Genomic DNA, 23,554 nt, shown 5'->3' on the forward strand with positions numbered 1-23,554 from the left:
CTCTATTTGAAAGGGAAAAACGAAGGGCTCGTTTATTCCATGTACCAGATTACTGTGGGCATATTTGACAAACAACCTAGTCCTGTTCGGGCTTACCGGCATGAAGCTCCGTTGTTCTCAATCAATCGGCGTCCCCTGTAGCACTGCTCTCTCGCGCATGCGTGGAGAGTAGAGAAACTTTGCAAGGCTACTCAATATATGTAACGCAAATGCGCATGCGTGGGACAAAGACAGGCCGAGAGGGCATTTCCTCGCGCATGCGTGGAGAGTAGGGAAACATTGCAGGTCTAATCAATATATAGCGCTAATGCGCGGAACAAAGGCAGGCCGGGGGGGCATTTCCTGGTGTAGTATAGATTGCGCATGTATAGCGTCCCATAGATTCATTGTGTGGTGTTATAACTCCTAAGTTATAGCTTATATATCTCTGAAATCTCATTAAGTCCTTTGACTGCTGTGTCAAACTTTACAATTAAGTGGGCTTCCCTTTTGGATAATTTCAGCTCCATGTCTCCTCCTCGTGCATCTTTTTCAACACGTGAGATCACAGTCCATTTAAGGTCACTGAACAGATGTTTACAACGTTTCCAATGGTTAACTAACGGGGCAGTGTCGATCCCATTTTTTATTCTGGATTTATGTTGTGTGATTCGTGTCCGAATTTCCTGATTAGTTTTTCCGATGTAAAGTAACCCACATGGACAGGTAATGCCATATATGACATATTTAGTTCTACAGTTGCTGAAACTGTCATGTTTCCATGATATCCCACGATGTTGGAAGAGGGATCCCTCGACGGTCAGTTCGCAGCACAGGCAAGTGCCACATTTGTGGTGGCCTGTGATCGGTGGTAATCCCATCATCTGTCTTAGCCCTTCGTTTTTCCCTTTCAAATAGAGGCCGCTTTTTTGGAAGAAATTGATTCAAATCTGTACCCGCATTGTCCTCGTTCAAGGACGCATTTGACCATAACTGGCTGGTAAGCACTCTACAACCCCCTTTTTTGGTTTGGTTCATGAGCCCTGTCTTCGATCATGCCACACTAAAACGAACGTTGCTCTGTTACAGGCCCCCTACTTGAACTTGCAACAACACAAGATACCGCTAAGGTAAACTTTGTTTTGACACATGGCAAACCTCATTTTCGTTGCGTGTTTTTCAACTCACTCATATAGTCCTCTACATGTTGTTCTTTTCATCACACAGGTTTTACTCCTTCCCTGGATATTTTCCATAGTGGTAAGCAGAAAGCTCCTTGGGTGGTTATGCTGAAGAGCGCTCTTGATATTCTACTATAATAGTTTTATAGATCCACACGATAGAATTCTCTTTTTTCTCTTCTTCTTCTTTTAGAATGACCTGGCCCTGACGAAAATCCCGGCTAAAAACCCTGGGATTTGAAACGCGTAGGCCGTTCCATGCTCAGTGTCTGCTTTCCTTCGATAGGTTTCTGTCCTTTAGTGTGAATACAGTGTCACATTACTGGCGTATAAAAAATTGCTGTTTACATCTCAAGCTGATACTTGATTTCTTTGAGTAATTTGGAATTATACTTGTAAATATTATTGTGTATATAAATTGTATAGATTGCAGCAGACCTAATACATTACATGATTGTTTATCTGTTTACTTAATCGTGTATGTATTTGTTTTTGTATGTTTTCCATGTATGAATGGTAAGGTATGATTGTGATACGACTGACTTTGGTATGTTTGTTGAATTGTTTTTAAAGAATCTATTCACCCCCTTTTTTGTCCGTATTGTATTTAGTGTATGTAAAAGTGTTGCTTTTGTTCTCAAATGTATATGACTAATACAAATATACCCCTGTGTTTTTTGGATCAAGACAATTTAATAAAAGGCTACTTATAAGCACTTCCCAGCTTGGATAAACATTCTTTGCTCTGGTGGCAAAATCTTTGTTAAACAATATCAGTATAGGCATCTGCTTTCACATCAGGCTCTAAACCCAAAGGCCACACTAAATAATTATAACGTAAAAATAAAAACACTGGCACTGAAGGGAAGTAGCCTGTGTGCAAATGTACTCCTTGTGAGATAGCAAAATACAGTCACTGAAAGTGAAGTTAACCAGTGACTTAAATAGGATAACTCATGGCCCATTGCTATATGCTGTAGTGAGTGGGAGCAAAATGTGAATGACACAACAGACCAATGGATGAAGAGATGTGGCAGAAAGTCCCCATATGTAAGTATATTCTACATATTTTAGAAAAATCAAAAGGTCGTGACTAGCACCAGACCTAAAGTATTTTGCACCAGGTACATTGCATGAATACAAACATAACTAATGACTTACTTAATCACTGTGCCTTCTGTCACAGGTTTGGACCTCTTAGAACTATAAATATATGTCAGTATTTCCCTGGGCACCGACCAGGATTCAAATCAGTGACGTGTGTGTATGCCCAGAGATAGCTTCAGTTATCACATTAACCAACCATGCTACCACAAAAATGCTCAGGATCACAGTTTCCATACTTTGTTTATGCACGTCGACCGCTGTATGAATACATTGTAAATACTTGTTTGTAAATAGCAATTTGAAAAGTAGTGATTTGAAAACAATAGTTAAGTATTACAATGGTGCTGATGCCCTTACATGCTCAAGACATAGTCGCAAATAAAAGTAGGTGAGGTAAATAGTGGTTTATATGTGACCAAGGAAAAGTGACAAAACAAAATATGCATAGTGGGCTCTGGCCTTGGAAGAAGGCAGTGAGGACCCTAACTAAAACGGAAAAAGAAAGAAGTGATTCCAAGTTGGCAAACTGACCATCCTCATGGAGGACATAAAAGAAGGGACGATGATAGTCTCTGCAGGAAAAGTGACCAGAAAGTGACAGAATGCTCCAAAAAGCCATATTTGCCAGTATATAGGCAACAGCCAGTGACATGGGCTTGTTGAGACGGTGATGAGCAGCTAAGACTCCACTATTATCTTAGATGGTCCTAGGAAATCCTGTCACCAATGTACTTGAGTAAAGTGCAACAGGAGAATGGCTTACGCAGTAGATAGTCTTGCACATAGCTAAGAAATTGGTGGACCCAGTCGATCATGGAAGTGGCCAAGATATGTTTTTTGAAATTGCTTGAATTCTTTAGCTTCATATTCTGCTAATACTCACCCACTCATAATTTAGTAATCAAGTCTTTGATGCCCGTCAATGGGCTATATTGCTCCACAGCTGTATCACTTGGCCCCAACACCCTGTTGTTTAAATCCTTTATTCACATTTATATAAGATGTAAAGGCTGGGCCGAAACGTGGGGAAGAACTATATTTATATATTCACCTCTTGCTGGTCCAAATAATATGTCAAATGTTGGAACAGATGGTTGACTTTTAATGAGGTAGATAACTTTCAGAATTTGTCTGAGACCAGTGTATAGTTCAACCCCAGAATTAATGCTAATGGTAATTTGGTTATTCTTAAAGGGTAGAACCCCTGCGGTTATCCAAAGTGCACACTGTACTAGAGCAATTGGGTACAGAAGCTATCGAGTAGGTGGGTTTTAGGGCCCTGTTATCCGGGGAAAGCTGTTATACCATGTGTTTACCTGGGCAAACCAGTAGATAGATCCCTCACCCTTTCACATAGCAAGGTTTTCCTTGTGGGCAATTTTTTAGGGTCAGGGCCAGTTTTGGGGCAGTAACCACAGGTTCTATGCCATGAACCAGTAGACTCATTTTGCGATACTCGCTGCACCAGTAAATCAATCCTACGAACGACCAAACCGTGAGTGATTGACTCTGGTGTAAGAAATAACCTAACTTAAAGGGGTGGGCGTCAGCATATATGTACATCTATAAATACCTCCCATCTGCCTCAATAAAAGATTGGGATAGGCCCTGTGTTAGAGAGGGCTCCCCTTAATCTCGAGCTGTGTGAGGGGAAGGTTAGCTGGAGAGGGTTTCACCGGGCACTACTAAAATACACTGTCTGTGCTCATGAACGTGAGGGGAGGCAGTGGTTCATTTGTGAAAAAATAGGTGCTGGGGCTCTCATCAGGAGGCAGGTGCACCAGCCCATTGCAACTATTAGCGCCGCTTATAACAGAACTAGCTACTAACCATGAAACCCTACAAATGGGTTGTAGATGTGGCGTAACGGAAGGAGCTTCCAACTTTGGAGCTGGGGAGCCAGGTTCGAGCCTCCGCCTCAGTTCAACATCCTGTGATTCTGGACAAATCACTTAAACTCCCCATGTCTACAAAAATGAATGTGTCCTTAACTGGTGCTCAAGAAAAGTGTTCCAATACCTTTAGGTCAAGTTCGCGCTATAAGTGCCGGTGTTGACGATTAAGTGCCGGTGCCGAGCACTGGAAACTACCGGCTCAAATTAAGCACGTGGAAGGGGGGGGGAGGGGGAGAGGAGGAGAGATGAGAAAAGTCACTTAATGACTGCGAGGCTGGTGCATTTGTCACCTGAGAGCTTCTCTCCTAGAAACTTTGTGTTTAAACTCTCCACCAATATTTTTTTTCTGTGCCTGTAAGTCAACTGTCTGAAAAAGGTAGGACATCTAGTGGCTTGGCTATTTACGTATCAACCAGGTTATGTTCCAAATACGTATATTGCACAATCAGCAACACTTGATTGATTTCTCCTTACAGAAGATTCTCATGTGAGTTTTCCTATATAGCGCGTTCCATCTAACCATCAGTCGTAGTGATTTCGACGAGGAAGGGGCAGTTGAACTAGATTTATTTTGAGGGATATATCAACATTGCGATCCTGCGTAACGCAAGGATTAACTGAGAAACACTTCTGGACTTTTTTGTATGCCTCTGAGCACATCATTGTCGCTTTTAGCTACATTATAAGGTATGGGCACGCGGGCTCTGGCCCAGAGCTCCAGCCTTTCATGGGGCTCATTGATAGAGCAAGCTCGGTTCTGCAGACAGTTTTGCCCTAATGACCTTGAATAATTCAAAAGCAGATTGCTTTACATACTGCTTTCTTTTTATTTATTTTAATGTTGCTGATGTGTGAAAGTCTATTCAGTCATTTTGCATAGAAATGTTGTGTTTATGTTTCATCCAGCATCCAAAAAAAAGTATCTTGGAGACCAAAACTGGACCTCATATATGAGAAATGAGAGGAAGTCACAAAGCCTCCTACAAGCTGCTGTTGTGTTACAGTATTAAAACACATATTGCTATCCCTGAGTATTAGCTGTAAAAACATTTAGAACATGTGACAAGTGCTAGTGCACTGTCAGTGACCTGGCTGAAGAGGGCATGGAACTACTGAAATCGAATCATACATTCAAAGCTGTTCCGAATAAGAGCCCCCAAAATATGTGTGGCCGGTGCCCCCAAAATCCATAAAATGTCCCTGGCCAGACCAGTTGATTCAGGTCATGTATCAACTATATTGAGCTGTTCTTTTAGAATACACCGTAATGACAGTTGTATTATTTCCCAGTATTAGACATTTTAAAATTGGCCACATGTTAGAAAGTGATCAGTGATTTAGAAAGGCCTAAAAAAAATGCATATTTATTTGAGATGCACTGTCAGACTTACAGTAAAGACAATCTGGGGGCTGGTGTACAGTGGTTTGTTTATTCAAAGTGAATAGACACATAGACCACACACGTTTCAGCTCCAAAAATGAGCATTGTTTATGAACAGTGTTTTTTCATTTACTGGCTACCCACTGACAAGCACCAGTTCAAGAGGGCAGCGGCAGGCGGTATCAGAGATGTGGTATATGTCCAGCGCAAACCAAGCCGAAAAGGCAGCCGAACGCTTTAAACGGTCAAAGGCAGAAAAGATATTTTTTAAATTTGTTAATAAAAGGCATTTATGATTTGCCTAAAACTTTTTGACCCTCATGGAAAGATCTTGAACAAATTTGACGGCCTCTTGTCTTAGTCAGCTAAGGTCCTGAATGTCAATTTTCGTGCAGTTCTTTGCAGGGGGAAATGTTAAAGGTGAAACATAAGTGTTATCCCATTTTAGCTTCTATAGGACATTTTTCTCACACCTACAGCCCAAAAAACTGAACAGATTTATGCCAAACTGGGCATGGGCATGAAACTAGAAACTTTACTCGGAAAGCATGATTTTGATGGTTTGTTGCAAATTTATTCAGTAGGTTTTAAGATATTAACTTTAAGAAAAGGTGTCTGGTGGACTTCAAAGGCTTAATGCTTTAGTTTAACTGTGCTGTGCTGCTTAAAATCACAATATGTGTAAACAATTCCCAACAGGTATCAGTAGGAAGACAGTTCAAAGGGTGTATGCAATATGCATTACAAATGAAAAGAAAAAGGAGTCACTGTAAACTTGAGAACAAACGGGTATTATTCACCATTTAGAAAGCTAGGCAGGTCTTTTTGCAAAATCATACAGTTAAACAGCACTGTATACAATAAATGGGGTGACAACCCGGTGGCACTTGGTGCAAGTGGTATATACATAAATATGTACAGTGAATAGTGACGGTGGTGCAAGTGCAGGGGTGAAAACAGCGTGGTCGGCGCGAAGTGACAGTGAAAAATATATACAGAGTAATGGCTCCAGGGATTTAAGTAATAATCACTTAAAACAAGATTCAATTCCAGGAGTACAAAACAGGTAAAGCGCCATAAAATTAGGCTGTATTGTCGACGGCGTTTCGATCCTCATCACTCGGGATCATCATCAGGACGGGGTTGTCGGGGTAAGGCAGTGAGATCCGCTGCTGTCAAAGTCGTGCAGTCGGAGGGGCTGGAAGTTAAGGTCCGGAGCTGAATGCAGGGGAGACTTGAGTAGACGGTGGAAATCTGCGTCTGAATGAATCAGAGGTATGCCGGGTGGGTTATTCCAGGGTGTAGCTTCAAGCAATGATTATTACTTAAATCCCTGGAGCCATTACTCTGTATATATTTTTCACTGTCACTTCGCGCCGACCACGCTGTTTTCACCCCTGCACTTGCACCACCGTCACTATTCACTGTACATATTTATGTATATACCACTTGCACCAAGTGCCACCGGGTTGTCACCCCATTTATTGTATACAGTGCTGTTTAACTGTATGATTTTGCAAAAAGACCTGCCTAGCTTTCTAAATGGTGAATAATACCCGTTTGTTCTCAAGTTTACAGTGACTCCTTTTTCTTTTCATTTGTAATGCATATTGCATACACCCTTTGAACTGTCTTCCTACTGATACCTGTTGGGAATTGTTTACACTTACAGTCTACACCCATCCCAACGTGGTCTATGGGTTCCCTCCTGTTTATCCTATACACGCTTAAAATCACAAATCACGATTGGCTGGAGAAGGGGTTTGAAAATGTTTTTTCTGCCATCTTTGAAACCGTGAATCAATTCCAATTTGCAAATTTTGTGCTATGGGGAAAATGTTCTACAATCATGGAGAGCCACCCTCAGAAGTTTCCGACCCCAGGGGAGAGTTGAGTGGTCCCCAGAGGTGTGGAAACCTCAAGCTTAACATGAGGAATAATGTAGACATTTCTGCGTAATTTACATATCAGAAGCAATTAGAGCCATTTTATATGCCGGATTCAACTGCAATTTTGTAAATGATTTGGGAATCAATTTTTATTTGTGACTTGCGAAGTGGGGATAAGTGGGATAAACACTCCACAGGAAATAGGGGCACAAGTGATAAGCGACCTAGAGGTCTTGAAAACAAAAGATTGCCTGCTGGCTAGGCCCAGGACCCAAAGACCGTGCGCAGCTGGGTAGGAGGACCGTTAGGTGCATTGTCTGGGCTCAGGCCAGGCCCAGCACCCAACTCCTGCAGCGGTTGCCTGACAGAGGGTGGAGGAGGAATTTGCAGGGCTTGGCCGCTTTGTACAACACAAGCCGCTTCCAAGAATCAAAAGAACTTAACAATGCTCCAGTTTGCCCAAATTGCTATGACTCATTCAGGGGAAAGTGGGCATTTGAACAATTCCTCTGCTTTGGATTCAGGGGGAAAATGGAAGAAATAGACACACTTAGATAATCTCTCTCTTATTAGCTTGTCAAAACATTTATTAAATATGCTTGACATAAATGTACTACAAACAGGTCTTGGATTTTTGTCCTACCTTTGATGGTAACTTTACCCAGATTCACATTGTTTTGTTCAAATACATGTGTAAGATCAAACTGAACAAAACATTTTTATGATACACCACTACAGACCCTCCAACAATCTTGGGAGAATGCAACAGGGCCATTAAAGATATTCAGGAATTACAACTATTATTGTCATTGAGAAGCCTGACCCGTAAACGCCCTATATCGCAGAATTGTTAACGGCATTAGATATTGCACCTAACCTTAATATTGTCAGTGGCTTAAGATCAAAATACACTTTTATTCCGCCTTTGCCACCCTATACGACGAGAGATTTCTTTTATAAACTTGTGGCCAGAGATCTTTACAAGTTAGAGGACAGAGGGGATAAGAAAGGGAGGCATTCAACAGAATTCTCACATACAAAGAAAGGAGAGCTTTAGAAAATGTAATGCAGGTATTTGAGATCATCATCAAAGAGGCAGTAAAAGGTTGTAATATTTTGAGAATGAACATCTTATCTAAGGTTCACAAACCAGGACACTTCCTACCAGGTATACCTATCGTTTTGGGCATTGGATCTGCAACCTAACATCTATCTGAATACTTAGATTCCTTTCTTTAGCCAGTGATACAAAATCTTCCATCATGCATACACGACACAAAGGATCTTGTTAACCAACTTACTGACATCCACTGGTGTTTAGATCTCCCATTTATCACCTGGACATTTGCTTCCTATTCACATGCATACCAAAAAAACAAAGATTTAAAGGCTATCAAGCAATTTCTCTAGCTTAGAAATGCATCATTATGTGAACAGTCAAATATGTTACTGGAGATGATCTCCTATGTACTAGACCAGTGTTTACCAAACTGCGAGTCGCAGGCCCATTTTTGAATAGCCACAAATGTCCAACTAACAAATAAAGATGCCTTTAACCCGTTAACCGCAGCGCAAATTCTGCTTCGGTGCGGGTGATTTCTTGCGCTGGCGGGGCCACGTCAGCCAACGGACGTGCGAAGTACTACAGAGGTAGCGCTCGCGACGGCCGTTGGCTGACGGCCGCAGCAAAAGGGTTAAATACTGTTTTTATCTTGTCATATCTGCTGCACTTCAAAGACAGAGGTGAAAAATGTCAGACTGTGTCTTCTGACTAATTGCTCATTATGTTTTTTTAACATGGGGATTTGTGTTTACAAACTCCTCTCACTTTGCAGTCAGAGAAGGAAAAGTTAAGTGAATTATGTGACAATTTTTCTGGGGTACAGGGAGTGTGAAAGGAAAGGCTGCAGGATGTCACTTTTTTGTAACACACAACAAAAATCTAAATACCTGTAAATGAATTGTACACATTTAACAGTTAAGAAAGCAAAAATAAAGCACATCATTTTTGTAATTCCGAAGTGTGATGAAACAAAGACTTTTGGATTTAAGTAAATCACTTTACTTGTCTGTGCCCAGTGCTGGTGAGTAGCCGCACTCTACAAAACACTGTTTGTTTGATTGATTGATTAAGTTCTTTCCTTTACTCACTTGTTAGCACTGATTTGGATTGAGCTACCCCTCAGTCATTTTTCGATTGGCCGTTTTGACTTTCTGTTGACCTTTTTTTGTGAGATGTTTCCCAAGAAACCAGCTGGTTTCAAACCATGTGTAATAGGCAGATGTCGGTGACAGACCATCACTTGGTGTGTTTGTGGTGCCCGGAGCCTGGACACGACTCCAAGGTGTGCGGACTACCTCTCCATGCACCCAAAGGAGCTGTGGGTGTGATCCCTCAAGCTCCTTGCTGCCAGACGTCAGAGGTCCCTGCAACACTCGAGGTTCTGTTTACATGAAAGGTCCCGAAACGATTCGTGGAGCTTTTAACGTTCCTCGTCACATTCAAAGTTGTCGGAAGTTGGGGAAGTCCCACAAGCACAAGAAGTCCAAACACGCTTCAACTTCCCTGCATCTGTCAAAGTCATCGGACGAGATAAAGGAGAGTCAGCACTCCAGGCCCTGCGAGTCGGTAGTACAGAACCTGGGTTCACCCCCTACTTCTCAGATTTTCCCTGAGGCGGAGCGGCCCCCACCCAGCTGAAGGAATTTTCTGAGGTCATGCGCCTCATCTTTGGGTGGCCTGGCCCCTCTGGATCGCTTTCGGGCCTTATGAGCACAGGACAGGCCATCACTGGAACCACACTAGCGGGTTTGCCCTCTGCACTGTTCGGGCCCCAAGGATTCCTCACTGGATCTGGAGGGGACCCTCCAGCGATACCTTATTCTGCTAGGTGGCATCATCCCCATCTCCTACATGGAGTTGGATAGGCATTGTCCGAGGCCACGTCTGGCGCTGACCGAGGACATTGTTCCCTGAGCAGAGCCAGTGCTTTATTTGATGCATAGGCCTGGTGAAGAAGGCCGCTTGGGAAGGGCCTATGGACCCTTATGGAGAAGAACCAGTTGAGCAGGACAACTGGTATGAGGAACTGGGTGAGGCCAGTGGGTTGGACACCTCACCTGACACTAGCCAGATTTCCCCTACCACTGTGACTACGGAGGAGGGGGCCTCTTTTGTTATGGTGGGTTTACAGTGCGGCTGAGGTCTTGGACCTTAACCTACTCTCAGTTGCAGTCAAGACTAACATCTTGATGGAGGTAGTTCAACTGGGAGTCACTGCCTCCAAACCCATGCTCCCATTCAACAAGCCCTTATGAAAATCCTACTTGGGGCCTGGTCCAAGCCCTATGCGGGGTTTCCTCTGAATAGGACTATTGCCCACTACCATTTCCCCCCTCCTGGGGATCCCAGTTTCCTTACCCAGCACCCCACCCTGGCGAGCTTGGTGGTCCAAGCCTCCTTATATCACATTCAGCCTGGAACGTTCTGTAACAACCCACTGGATAGGGAATCCAAGAGGCTGAACATCTTTTGGTAACAGAATGTTCTCTTACATCAGCCTAGCACTGCAGTCAGTGAACACAGTGTGCCTTTTAGGCCATTATTCCCATACACTATGGGATTTGGTTGCGCAAATGCTGCCTATGGTCACGGAGGAAGCTCAGGCTATATTCTTTCAGGCTTTTGCCAACGGGAGAGATACAGCATAGTTCTCCATCAGATATGGACTTAACACAATCGACTTGCTAGGTAAAGCGAGTTCTTCATCTGTGGCCTTACGGTGCCACGCCTGACTGAGGACATCTGCCTTTTCAGGGGTTGTCCAGGCTTCCCTCATGGACATGTATTTTGATGGCTCTCGCCTCTTTGTAGGCAAGGTGTATTCAGCACTGGGTCTACAGCAAGGTCCTTGGGCTTATCTATGTCCTTTCATCAACCCAATTCTGCTTTCTGCCTCTTTCGTGGCTACGGTAGAGCTGTCCAACTACTCCCATATCCAAGGACGCAGGTCTCAGTGACCACTTTGGACAGACTGTCAGAGGTCAGGTTATTCACCACCTCCCCCAGCAGCCACTACCTCCACAGCTCTTTACTCTGCCCTCAGACCATCATGGGCATCCAGTGGGAGTCAGGATACGCCATCATCTCCTCCACTGGCGGTCAGTAACATCAGACTGCTTGGTACTTTAGATAGTCCAAAGGGGTTACTCCCTCCTCTTTGTGACACCCTCTACACCTATGCCCTCCACTTACAATTGTCTGACGGAGGACCATCTCTCCTTGCTCCGTCAAGAAGTGCAGGCTCTCTTGGTCTTGCCAAAGAAGGACGGAGGCCTTTATCCTATCCAAGGTCTGCGCCTCCTGAACCTCTTCTTGAAGTAGGAGAAATTAAAAATGTTCACACTAGTTCAATTTTTGTCTTCTGTAGATCCGGTAGACTAGATGGTAGCTTTGGAATAGCAGGACACCTATTTCCACATCCCTGTCCTGCCGGCCCACAGATGCTATCTATGGTTCACGTGGGCCCCAAGCAATTTCAGCTTGCTGTGCGACCCTTCGGCCCTACCGGCGCACTTCGGGTAATCACCAAGGTGATGGCGGTGGTCACAGCTAATCTCCTGAGTTCATGGATCTCAGTCTTACCCTACCTCGATGACTGGTTTTTGAAGGCACTCTAGCCCCAGGCAGTCTTCACTCACTTTCAGACTACGGTGAACCTCCTGCACTCTCTGGGGTTTACTATCACCATGCCAAAGTCACCCGAAGACGCTCCCTTTCATCAGAGCTGTTCTGGATACAGTGCGGTTTCGGGCCTATCCTCCAAAGTGGCGAGTCTAGGATATTCAGGCTATGAAACTGATGTTTCAGCCTCTATGCTGGAATTTGATGAGACTGATGCTGTTGAGCCTCAAGGCATCCTGCTGGTGACACATGCCCACTGGAATATACAGGCCCTGCAGTGCGACCTGATGGCCTACTTGTCGCAGCATATGGGGAATCTCTCCGACAAGGTCCAGATCTCGGCAGGAACTGCAAAAGACCTGCAGTAGTGGCTAACAAACTAAGTTTGGGTCAGTGGAGACCTCTCCCCCTTCCGTATTCAGAGTTGATTGTAGTGACACATGCATCACTCATGGCTAGGACAGCCATCTGGGAGAGATGGAGATCAGAGGACGATGAAGTCCAAGCTTCACATAAACCTGTTGGAGCTACAAGCGATTTGCTTGGCATTGAAAGCCTTTCTTCCTTCGATCAAGAGAAGGCTGGTGCAGATGTTCACGGACAACACCCCTGCCATGGGGTACTGCAGCAAACAGGGCAGGTGGGGTTGTGAACCCTTTGTTAAGAGGCTCTATGCCACTAAACATGGCTGGAATGTCAGGGCATTTCCTGGGCGGTGGTGCAGCATTTGGCGGGCGAACGCAGCTGAAGATGCCTAGCAGATCACAAATGGCATCTACACCTGCAGGTGGTGCAAGGTGTCTTTCAGCAGTGGGGAGAGCCTTCGTTAGATCTGTTCACCACTGCTGAGAACACTCAATGGCAGCAGTTCTGCATGCTGGAGTTTCCAAGGCAGCTCTTGCTTGGAGGCGCTTTTCGTCTCGAGTGGAACTCCGCCCACCTGTACGCTTTTCTGCCAGTACCACTCCTACCCACAGTTCTCGAGAAGATCAGGAATGACCAGGCCTAAATCATTCTTGTGGCATGGAATGTCCTGTATTCTGAGCTATTGAGCATGACGTTAGTCCTCCAGTCAGACTGCCTCTTCAGGAGGATTGTCTGTTGCAGCAACAGGGGAGGATTCTGTGCACAAACCTATGCACCCTCCACCTGCATTCATGGAGATTGAGTGGCGACAGTTGACAGCTTTCCACCTTCCTCCTGAAGTATGTGATGTTATTCGGTAGCCAGGTGTCCTCCCAGCAAGTAGGTATACACCTACTGTTGGGAGAAATTTGTGTTATGGTGTGCTTCCCACAACATTGAACCCCTATCTGCATCTCCCTCACAAGTGCTCTTGTTTGAGTTGTCTTTAGGGCACAGTTAAGGGTTAATTTTCTACCATCTCGGCATTCTTGCTGTTGCCTGACCACCCTACTTTCTTTAAGTCACATGTTGAGGCTAAGTTCCTTAAAGTTCTGCAAAAACTGTGTTCCCCTACGCCCGTATTCATGCCTCAGTGGGACCTCAACCGAGTCCTCACTTTTCTGATGTGTGTACCTTTTGAGCCTCTGCACAATTGCCCTCTTAGGCTCTTACCCATCAAAACTCCCTTTTTAGTCACCATAACATCAGCCAAGACGGTCAGCAAACTGCAAGCTCTCTAGGTGCAGCCTCCTTATAACACCTTATACCCAGACAAGCTGGTTCTGCTGATGCATGCCTCCTTTATTCCAATACGGGAGAGAGGGGTCCCAGAACACTATATTGTAGTTAAACAAGGATATTGTTTTATAAATTAAGAACATGAGTGATCAAATTAGGTAAAGGAGACACTACTCCATACACTGACACCCTTACCATCCTTCCCTCTGGGGCACTATTTGTTAATGACTTTCCAACGCATTTGTATGTATAAATACATTACGGATACCTTGTGATTAAAGAACAATGTTTCCTTGACCTAATTTGATCACTCATGTTCTTAATTTATAAACAATTTTCCTTGTTTAACTACAATATAGTGTTCTTGGACCCCTCTCTCACGTACTGCTATTGCATCCCAGGTCCCAGTGACTAATTTGGGTATAACCCTTTTCTCTGTTACGTCCTTTCTTCCAAAGCTTGTGACTCCATTCCATGTAGGCCAGAACATCACACTGCCTACTTTTCTTGCCCCACCTCATCCCTCCAAAGAAGAGGAGAGATTCCACTGCCTGTACCCAGAAAAGAGCTTTGTCGTTCTACCTTGACCACACAAGAGCGTTCTGGGTTGAGGATCAACTCTTAGTGACCGATGTGGGAGCAAAGAACGGAAAAGCTGTACAGAAGAGACCCATCTCATGATAGATTGTCTTGTGCATTAAGATCTGCTATGCATTGACCAAAAAATAGCCCCCTGAAGGCCTGCCGGGGCTCTCTACTAGAACCAAGACTCTGACCACTGTGCTAGCACTCAGCGTTCCTCTCATGGACATCTGTCAGGCAGTGACATGGGCATCACTGCATATGTTCACATAACATTACTGCCTGGACGGTCAGGTTCATTGTGATGGGCATTTAGCCTATTCAATCCTGCAGGGCATTTTGTTGTAAATGAGTTTGCAGACCCACCTTCAGGAAGATATTGCTTGGGTATCAATTCAAAGGTAAGGAATCTGCGGCTAGAAGTGTCAATGAAATGTCAAAGTTATTTACCTTCGCTAATGCCTTATCTGATAGAGACTCTGGGCTTGATTTAGGTCTTGGCAGATGGGTTACTACGTCACAACGATGACAGGTATCCCGTCCACCAAAATATAACTCCCATAGGATATAATGGGATTCATATTTCGGTGGACAGGATACACTTTGACGTTGTGACGGAGTAACCTGTCTGCCAAGATCTAAATCAGGGTCTCTATCTAGCCGCAGATTCCTTACCGACCCTCCCATCCTCCCTGCTCTGCGAACCAATTCAGGTATAATGGACAACCTTTTCAGGGCCTCAGTCTTTTCTACACATTGGTCAGACCTCATTGTGGCTCCGTGCTTCTGGCATGAAAAGCCGCAAAGTAACCGATGTCAGCCCGCCAAGGGGGCAACTATTTAGGTAACGCTCATGTCACTTCTGGGGCAAATGATGCTTACACAGAGCTGAATGGCGCCACCTACTGGTGTGCAGGGAATCTACTCGAAAGTCTTCCGGATCCAGTCTGACGCCTGAGGATATTCAAAGGTAAGGAAACTGCAGCTGGATAGTTTCTACCAGACAAGGCATTACTAAAGGTAAGTACCTTGTTCATTATTGCCATTGAGGGTTTCTCAAGTGGTTTATAAATGTCACTAGAGCCCTGAAATGGCAATATAGGACCATATTATACATGAATTAGTTTAAATTTGCAAAGAGTGACGGTTCCCCTGACAAGGGCGTCTCAACTCTGAAAGAATGTCATACATGGTACCAGTTATATATGTTCTATATAGCTCGTTTGCTTAGTGCATTCTGAGAAATTCGAGAAATATGTGACACCTCACACACAAAAATAGGTGCTTGGCACTGCACTGAGCCAGTGCAGTCCATCATGATACAAGCCCAGGTGCTTTTAAGAGTCACGCATTAGTTGCCTTTTTCATTTAGAGACCTTTAGCAGTGTTGCTATAAACCTAGCCTCCATGTCTTTTTAATAACTGAGATAATCTGCGTGACATAAACTACTCTGGAAAATATGGTGCCAACGGTATTCACTTCCGTATAATTCTGAGAAGCTAGGTAATGTGAAATCCTGTGAAAAGTGTAAGAAGTTAGGTTAGTGAGCAACCCCACACCTATTTTATGGAAGGCTACATATGAAAATAGTTTTTAGGTTATACAGTCTGCCTCTTTATGAGGGCAGACAGTGCAGGAAATTGAAAACTTATTTTGTATTGGCTGACATGACCTAAGGAAGTACCGTGGTCATGCGAGAGTAAAAGGTGTTTTCATTGAGTGGAGTAATGTGGTGTCTCTTAGAGCTTACTTTCTGCGCCTGTTTTCTTTTATTGATTTTGTTGGATTTTGGTGAGGTGCACCTTGCCAGAAACAAACACCTAGCCAACAAAAATAGTTTCGTTTGGTGTCGGTTTTCTTTCCAAAAAATCGTCTCCACTAGTTTCCTACTTGTATTATCGAGTACATTTTTTAAGAATGTGAATTTTATTTTTCATAATATTCCAATACTATTCCACGCAGAACCAGTATTTCATTGCAGTGTTTGATTGCGTTGACAAGAGGAGTTGTTGTGTCAGTAGCAATGTCCAAGGGAATTATTTCTAAATAAATTAAAGTATGTTTTCAGAGGGAAATACTAAATAACAGTGGGATACATGCAATAATAAGGGGATTTCAGTTTTAAGAAGCTTTTAATTCTCTTTTAGTTTTCCTATATATATATATATATATATATATATGTATATTTTACACGCTGGCGGTCGCCACTGTGTAGTTATAATTAGGAACCAGTTACCATAGGAAATGGATCTTTTGTTTTGCTAATAACTTTGGTGATATTTGAAGAATATTCACAAAACTTTACTCAAAACAAAAAATAATTCTCCTTATCTTCTTCCTGGAAAGTTTCAGTGTGATCATTCAAGCAGGGTACAAGAAAGAGGTGGCGTCACTATATTCAATTTCCCCATGCAATTTTTCATTGCGAGTTTTCATCAGCTCTACAGCCTAAAAAGCTGAATTAAATTACAAAAATTTGGCAGAAAGCTAGATCATCAACCATAAAGCGTACTTTCTGTGATTTGATGTAATCTGTTCAGTGGTTTTTGAGAAATTAAGGGTCAAAATGTATAGATAGCTAGACGTCTAGGTTCGCAGGAGTCCAGCGGGAGCCCCGCAACACACCACTTCAAATAATAGAGCTATCTCATTGGCTGAGGTTTTTTTTTTGCCTGTCAGCTGCTTTGTTCCTATGAGTCATGTGGGAGCTCACGCTCTGGCTGACTAGCTGCAACATAAAGATAACTGTTGCTTTCGCATTACAGGACACAAGGACTAGGTCCCCCTGTCCTGAGAAAACAAAAATAAAACCTTTTTGCCCTTAGCACCACCACCACAGGCCACAAACAGACCAGGGGAAAGACGAAAACCGTGAGTATGCTGTACGTAAATTGGAAGGGCCTCCTAATATCCAAAACAGAAGGAACCAGAGCAGCTTCCTCCTCTGGAAAACCAAGAAGAACAATCTTCTGTTGTAATTAGAATTTAGCGGTGACCTTAGTGAGAAAGGCCTGATCTAACCACAACAACACCCTGTCAGGCAGGAACTGCAAATAGGGAAAAGAAATGAACAAGGCCCCCAACTCACCCATCCTTCGAGCTGAAGTAATGGTCAACATGAAGGCTAACTTAGCCGATAACCACAGAAAATCTGCTTCATACAAAGGCTCAAAAGGTGACAACTGAGCAGACAGTAGGCAGATCCCATGTTGGCCCAATCACAGGAGTCACTGGACGACGAAGCCTAAACTCCGTAGCAATCTGACCACCAAAGGAGCAACACCATCCAGTGCAACCCCAGAACCCATTCAGGCACAGGTAGCTGCCCTTTGTGTAGCCAAAGTAAAGGGGGAAAAATTCTTCAGAAAGATATCCCTGAGGAAGACATGAATAGAGGTTGGTTCCCCTGCCACAGGATCCCGACCATGAGAAGCACACCATCAGACAAAAGAGCCCCAATGTATATTGTTACATTTAAGGGTGGAAGCCCTGTGGGAAAGGTGAATGTCCCTCACCACCAAGAAAAAACAACCAAAAGACTCCAACTTCAAACATTCAAGACTGTCAGTTTCAACTGACAGAGACGAGGTAACAAAAGAAGAGGAAATTGACGCAGGACGGGATCAACGGAAGCCAGACAAACCTGCCCCTGGATAACCTCCTCAACAGCGGGAAACAAAGGAGGCAATCAGGATGACAGACACGCTCTACATCCGAATCTTCTGCAACCTTCGACGTAAGGGGAATAGGAGGGGAGGCATACAGAAGGCCCGAAGGCCAGGGGATCAACATGGATCCACTGCCCATGCCTTAGGATAAACCCTCTTCTTAACAGAACCGGGGAAGTAGGGCATTGTGAGGAGAGGCAAACCGGTCCACCCATGGCTCCCCAAACTGGAGACAAATCTCCCTGAACAGGGGTACCGACAGATGGTACAAGACCAAAGGTGGTTAGTTGCGGCTCAGGCTGTCTGCATGAAAGTTCAGGTGACCCTGAATGTACGCCGCCCTCAGGACCCTGAGGTGTGTTTCCATCTAGGAACAAATCAGAGAAGCCAGATGATTCAGAGATGCACACCTCATCCACCCTTGGCGATTCAAGTAACAGCGAGCCACATGGTTGTTGGTACGAACCAACAGATTCGCTCCCTGCAGCTGAACCAGAAAATACTGCATTGCCAGCCAAATGTGGCCGGCAACTCCTGCCAATCGGAGGAATGGGTGCTTCTCTGCTGACACCACAGACCCTTGGCCTCCACAGACCCTAACCTAGCACCACAACCCCAGTGACTGGCATTGGCTGTTAACAACACACGAGGAGGTTAATCTGGAAACTAACCCCCTTCTCCAGGTTGGGACTGTGGTGCCACCAATCCATTCCCGGGCCAGCACAGGAGGGAGAGGAACTGGAAAATTGTAATCCCCCCGAGAGGAGTCCCAATGAGACAACAGATGGTTCATCATTGGCTTCAGGTGCAGACGAGCCCAGGGAGCCACAGATGTGGTGGCTGCCATCAACCCCTGGACCCTCAACCAAGTCCGAGCCGACTGCTGGGACAGGAGATCCATCAGAAGATGCTGCAGTGTAATAATGCGAGCGGGGGAAGAAACATGGCCCCCATCTCAGTGTCCAACAAACCACTGATGAACTGCAACCTTTGCACAGGGACCAGCTGAGATTTTGTCAGATTCAACTTGAAGCCCAAGTGTTGGAAAATGTTCCTGGTAACTTCCATCACCAGCAGAGCCGTCAGATGGCAGGAAGCAGAAATCAAACAATCATCAATATAGGAAACGGAAACCCTGAAGTTGCAAAACCACCAAAGCCAGAGTCAATACATTGGAAAAAGTCTGAGGTGCTGTGGAGAGTCCGAAGGGTAGCACCAGAAACTTGTAATGCACCCCGGCTACTGCAAACCGCAGGAACTGGTGGCTTGCCAGATGGACAGGCACATGAAAATAAGTGTCCTCCAGGTCCAAGGATGCCAAAAAGTCACCTTGTTGAATGAGAGGAATGGCGGATTTTGATGTTGTCTTCTGAAAATGAGTCAGCTGCACATCCCGGTTAACAGTCTTCAGATTCAAAATCGGGCGGTAAGAACCATCTGGTTTGGGGGCCAAGAACAGTCGAGTAGAATTCCAGACTCCTTTCTGCCTCCGGTGCTACAACAATAGAGCTTTTTGCCAGCAAGTTGTCCACTCCAGATATCATAGCATTTCGATTCACAGGGTTTCTTGACAATGGGGTATCCTGAAATTGAAGCAGAGGAGGAGGACCCCTGAACGGAATCCGGTACTCCTGACTGACAACCGACAGAACCCACTGATCAGAAATCAAACTGGCACAACGATCCCAGAAAAACAGAAGCCATGCTCCCACCTCAGCATAGTCACTTCTGACAGCCCACTAGGTCTGCACAGTAAAAACAAAAGCTTCTGTACTCACTGCAATCGGACAGCACTTTGCTCTGCGAGAGCCTGTCTAAGGACAAGAAACAAAACTGGAATGGCGAGGGCTGGGAGGGGTTTATATGCTAAAAATAAAGAAAGGACTAGCATTTTTAGTTTTCCCCTGTCGAAAGCTGCGCAGCTTTTCGGCGCAGGCGAAATATAATGAGAACAGTATGTGGCTTGGTCACCGCCTCTCTGTTCCATTGGCTAGCTCCATAAATGGAGGCTAGCCATTGGAACAGAGATCTGTCCGTCATAGCCGGAGCAGATTCGTGGGCGTTCCGGCGATTTTTAGGCTTTTCGCAACGTCATGAAGACGTGTCTACTGTGGGCGTGTACTATTTTTTTTTTTTTTTTTTTACATGGCTGTTTTTCATCATTTGTTCGATCGTCCTGGTCCCGCATGGTTGTATCCCGCTGTCCGTCCCCCCTCCCGCTGTCCGTGTCTTTATTCGCCCCCCCCCCCCCCTCGTGACTCCCACTGTCCATGTGCCCGTCCCCGCTGTCACACGGGGCACCTCTTTTTTTTTTTCTGTCTTGCACTTCTTCTCCTTTACTCTGACACAGTCCCGGCTTCGGCGTATGACAAGAGATACTGAAGATGCAGAGCTTGTCAGCCACAGACAGGTGGCGGCATCATTCATGATGGCCTTAAAAGTGGTCAGCAATGGGAACCAGCAGCGAGCCTTCGGGGTGGGGATGAGTTCGGCATATGTCCTTTGATGCTGGACGGCAGCCAAGGGTCGACAACACTTGCGCAGCCCAGCGTGTGCATAATCAACAAGGCCAGCGTGGCGCACATTAGCGGCGCGCGGCGTTTCAAGGAGACAGATAGTATTTGGTCATCATCAGACTGCTGCCCACCGGCCCTCTGGCACGAGGCACCGGAGTCACAGGCGGGAACCCGCGTGGGAGTGCGCGCCCAGCTTCGGGGCAGTCCCCGGTAAGGGGAGAAGGGCCGCGTTTCGCCCCGCAGACAAAAGCAGCGGCTGCCCACGGCAAGCGATCGTCTTGATCCGCACAGGTCTCAGCCCGCCGGTTACAGTTCCATGGGCGTCTTTTCTGTGTCACAAAGGTAACCAGAGCCGCTGACACCTGCCCACGGCTGTGGCCTGACTGTAAACACTTCCCTCCCGCTCCACTGCCCCCCGCCCTCTGTTAGTCACACTTTCACCTGTACCAGCTTCAGAAAAACTGGACTAGTGTTTACCGTTAACCATTTATCGCCCAATATATAACGGGAATTCAAGGTGGCTCGGACACCACGTAATTCAATTCTGCAGTGTAAATGGGAAGGGTAATAAGCATCCGGAAAGCCCTTGAACAGCAGCAGTCACTAGGTGCACACATTCTTCTAGTTACAGCTGGCCTACCAACACATGGTTCCTACGGAGTTACTCCACAAGTACCGTCACTTACTTTCAGCTTTAGGGATGGTTTTAAGTGTGTGTGTTCACCTTAGGAGTTCTGAGTAGTGAGAAAAAACCGAGAAGCCTGGGAGAAGGTGTTTCAACTGAAGGGCTGCAGTGCAGGATCCGTCCCCGGGCCCTGATGAAAGGCAGAGCGGGTCCATGGGTGAAAGGAGGAGCCCCGCCGTCCCCAGGGGGTGGTAGAGCCGCACAGGGCACCTCACCTCCGCAGGGTCCGTCCCCGCCATGACGGTCCAGTTGTCTCCGGTGACTGGGCTGAGGTCCGGTGGATGAAAGGGGGAGCTGGGGAGAGATGCGAGACAATGAAAGAGCCTCCGAGGGGCAGAGGCAGCCGGCACTGCGCATGCGCACAGCACAGGATCCGACCGGGGGCAAAACCAGCGCAGCGCGGGGGACAGACACTGATCCCCACACACCACATACAGCTCACAACACACAGCTCACAACACACTGATGGATCACGAGACACAGCTCATCACACACAGCTCACCACACACTGCTCACGAGACACACTCACTACACACAGCTCACCACACACAACTCACTACCATACATGCCAACATTTCAGAAGAGCAAAGTGGGTGTGTGTGGCTCTGGGTGGGTGTGTGTGGCTCTGGGTGGGTGGGTGTGTGTGTGGCTCTGGGTGTGTGTGTGGCTCTGGGTGTGTGTGTGTGTGTGTGTGTGTGTGATAAAGGTAAAAAGCTAACAGCACCAGTATGATTATCCAGTGAGAAAAAGGTGAGAAAAATAGACTGTATAAGGGAGAAATTTATCAAAAGTGTAAGTGCACCAACATAGGTGCAGTGAACCGTCCGGCCTGCTCCCTACAATGTATCCAGCAGCAGCCCTCTGGGCCGGGCGCAAACCAGAGGGTATAAATAAAGGTGACGTCAGCGCTCGTGGCTGACTGCACGCAGAGAGCAGAACGTGTGGTTTCCATGTGTTGTACATTATTCCCTAGGCCTTCATCCCCCATAGCAGATTGCCCGACCCCAATATTGTCCCAGCTACATTGCGGACGAGGCGGTACTCGCGGTGTGGGTGCAGAGTGAGCCTACCCGTGGTAGCAGTTGTGGCATCTGGTGGAGGTCAATCGGCGACGCTGCAAGCGGGCAGGTGAGGAGCAACGGCGGAGCATGTCATGCAGATCGCGAGGCAAGCCTCGACCTGAAGTAAGCCTGCTGGGGGAGTATATGGCAACCACCAGAGCGTGTCAGGCAGAATTCGAGCATTTTTTGCTACCGTAGGTCTGCTTGTACTGTTGGGCTTGCAGGGCTCGGTTCGCATACCTAGCATCACCAAGTTGACCTCTCCCAATTTTGGCCACATGCTTTTGCTCCTCCACTCTAACCCGAGGCAGACCATGTTGTAGGAAAAACAGGCTGCTCTGGAAGCTTAAGTGGGACCAGACTCATTGTGTGTGCTCATGCAAGGCTGTGTAGCTTGGCAGGCCTGGTAACTGCATTTAATATGTATGTGACTGTAGGGTATTATGTTTCATCCCTAGCTCCTTGAAGATATAGGCTACTATGTGCATAATTATTTGGTGAGTGGGACAGCAACACGGAGGAGCGAGTGTGGATACACCATCTGAAAAATGGATGCTATGGAAAGGAAAGCAACCCTTTTTTTACCTGTAGCATTCATTCCTTTAGATGTTTTTTTCGGGATTTACTCTCTAATGCAAAAATAAGCATTGACAAATGCAGTAGCACTCTGGACATACATCAAATCTGTTGGCTTTCATATGCTTCTTTCTTTGTCTCTTAAATATTTATAATGTTTTTACTTTGGGAAGCACTGCTGTAATTTTACTTGGCTTTCCATTACTCTCATATAATTTGACATCCCACCATCACACACTTGCCATTATAAACTTACACAACATGCCATCAGAACTTCAGCTCCACCACCCTCATACGCACCATCTCATATATACCACAGCATACACACCTACATGAAAGATTGCACTATTGCTTGAGTAGCTGTATTTTTTGGTGTGTAATGGAGTGTGCAACGCTACTACCTAAATTATTCACTTTGAGTGTGTGTACACACCCATCGGAGGACCTTGGGTGCGACGAAAACGTTCTTGTTATCACCTTTCTTTTTTTTCAGATAGCTGCACAGCTCTTGTTTATGCTGTCTCTGTGCTGTGCTTTTAGGAAACTGTAAACATAATCACACTGTAGAACAGCCTAAATCATTGGATTTATAAATGTGTGTAGCTCCCAGGCAATGCTACAGCTGTGAGGGACGGTCTGTCCAAGCAGTGACAAACTATGCAAAGCACATGAAAGCCAGTAGCGGGGGAGGGGACTCAGAGCACT

The 23,554-nt window shown here is 45.5% G+C and overlaps 1 protein-coding gene across 1 annotated transcript in view; it reads left to right on the forward strand.

The window, feature by feature from the left end:
• Positions 1–23,554, forward strand: part of ZFAT (zinc finger and AT-hook domain containing) — a 985,201-nt gene that overhangs the window by 959,088 nt on the left and 2,559 nt on the right. The window lies entirely within an intron of this gene.

This window comes from Lissotriton helveticus, chromosome 4_1 (genome assembly GCF_964261635.1).
Source record: "Lissotriton helveticus chromosome 4_1, aLisHel1.1, whole genome shotgun sequence".
NCBI classification, from domain to species: Eukaryota; Metazoa; Chordata; class Amphibia; order Caudata; family Salamandridae; genus Lissotriton; species Lissotriton helveticus.